The following is a 2408-nucleotide window of genomic DNA, read 5'->3' as shown; positions in this document are numbered from 1 at the left end:
GCTGAACATCTTTTCATGTGCCTGTTGGCCATCCGGATGTCTTCTTTAGAGAAGTGTCTATTCATGTTTTCTGCCCATTTCTTCATTGGGTTATTTGCTTTTCGGGTGTGGAGTTTGGTGAGCTCTTTAGAGATTTTGGAGACTAGCCCTTTGTCCGATATGTCATTTGCAAATATCTTTTCCCATTCCGTTGGTTGCCTTTTCGTTTTGTTGGTTGTTTCCTTTGCTGTGCAGAAGCTTTTTATCTTCATAAGGTCCCAGTAATTCACTTTTGCTTTTAATTCCCTTGCCTTTGGGGATGTGTCGAGTAAGAGATTGCTACGGCTGAGGTCAGAGAGGTCTTTTCCTGCTTTCTCCTCTAAGGTTTTGATGGTTTCCTTTCTCACATTCAGGTCCTTTATCCATTTTGAGTTTATTTTTGTGAATGGTGTGAGAAAGTGGTCTAGTTTCAACCTTCTGCATGTTGCTGTCCAGTTCTCCCAGCACCATTTGTTAAAGAGACTGTCTTTTTTCCATTGGATGTTCTTTCCTGCTTTGTCAAAGATGAGTTGGCCATACGTTTGTGGGTCTAGTTCTGGGGTTTCTATTCTATTCCATTGGTCTAAGTGTCTGTTTTTGTGCCAATACCATGCTGTCTTGATGATGAGAGCTTTGTAGTAGAGGCTAAAGTCTGGGATTGTGATGCCTCCTGCTTTGGTCTTCTTCTTCAAAATTCCTTTGGCTATTCGGGGCCTTTTGTGGTTCCATATGAATTTTAGGATTGCTTGTTCTAGTTTCGAGAAGAATGCTGGTGCAATTTTGATTGGGATTGCATTGAATGTGTAGATAGCTTTGGGTAGTATTGACATTTTGACAATATTTATTCTTCCAATCCATGAGCAGGGAATGTCTTTCCATTTCTTTAAATCTTCTTCAATTACCTTCATAAGCTTTCTATAGTTTTCAGCATAAAGATCCTTTACATCTTTGGTTAGATTGATTCCTAGGTATTTTATGCTTCTTGGTGCAATTGTGAATGGCATCAGTTTCTTTATTCGTCTTTCTGTTGCTTCATTGTTGGTGTATAAGAATGCAACAGATTTCTGTACATTGGTTTTGTATCCTGCAACTTTGCTGAATTCATGTATCAGTTCTAGCAGACTTTTGGTGGAGTCTATCAGATTTTCCATGTATAATATCATGTCATCTGCAAAAAGCGAAAGCTTGACTTCATCTTTGCCAATTTTGATGCCTTTGATTTTCTTTTGTTGTCTGATTGCTGATGCTAGAACTTCCAACACTATGTTAAACAACAGCGGTGAGAGTGGGCATCCCTGTCGTGTTCCTGATCTCAGGGAAAAAGCTCTCAGTTTTTCCCCGTTGAGGATGATGTTAGCTGTGGGCTTTTCATAAATGGCTTTTATGCTGTTTAAGTATGTTCCTTCTATCCCGACTTTCTCGAGGGTTTTTATTAAGAAAGGGTGCTGGATTTTGTCAAAGGCCTTTTCTGCATCGATTGACAGGATCATATGGTTTTTCTCTTTTTTTTTGTTAATGTGATGTATCACGTTGATTGATTTGCGAATGTTGAACCAGCCCTGCATCCCAGGAATGAATCCCACTTGATCATGGTGAATAATTCTTTTTATATGCCATTGAATTCGATTTGCTAGTATCTTATTGAGAATTTTTGCATCCATATTCTTCAGGGATATTGGCCTGTAGTTCTCTTTTTTTACTGGGTCTCTGTCTGGTTTAGGAATCAAAGTCATACTGGCTTCATAGAATGAGTCTGGAAGTTTTCCTTCCCTTTCTATTTCTTGGAATAGCTTGAGAAGGATAGGTATTATCTCTGCTTTAAACGTCTGGTAGAACTCCCCTGGGAAGCCATCTGGTCCTGGACTCTTATTTCTTGGGGGATTTTTGATGACTGATTCAATTTCTTCGCTGGTGATGGGTCTGTTCAAGCTTTCTCTTTCCTCCTGATTGAGTTTTGGAAGAGTGTGGGTGTTCAGGAATTTGTCCATTTCTTCCAGGTTGTCCAATTTGTTGGCATATAATTTTTCATAGTATTCCCTGATAATTGTTTGTATCTCTGAGCGATTGGTTGTAATAATTCCATTTTCATTCATGATTTTATCTATTTGGGTCATCTCCCTTTTCTTTTTGAGAAGCCTGGCTAAAGGTTTGTCAATTTTGTTTATTTTTTCAAAAAACCAACTCTTGGTTTTGTTGATCTGCTCTACAGTTTTTTTAGATTCTATATTGTTTATTTCTGCTCTGATCTTTATTATTTCTCTTCTTCTGCTGGGTTTAGGCTGCCTTTGCTGTTCTGCTTCTATTTCCTTTAGGTGTGCTGTTAGATTTTGTATTTGAGATTTTTCTTGTTTCTTGAGATAGGCCTGGATTGCAATGTATTTTCCTCTCAG

The sequence above is a fragment of the Herpailurus yagouaroundi genome, unplaced genomic scaffold (assembly GCF_014898765.1).
Source record: "Herpailurus yagouaroundi ecotype Mexico unplaced genomic scaffold, PumYag 190, whole genome shotgun sequence".
Taxonomy (NCBI): Eukaryota; Metazoa; Chordata; class Mammalia; order Carnivora; family Felidae; genus Herpailurus; species Herpailurus yagouaroundi.
The sequence above is the reverse complement of the archived record's forward strand: the minus strand, read 5'-3'. Positions refer to the sequence as shown.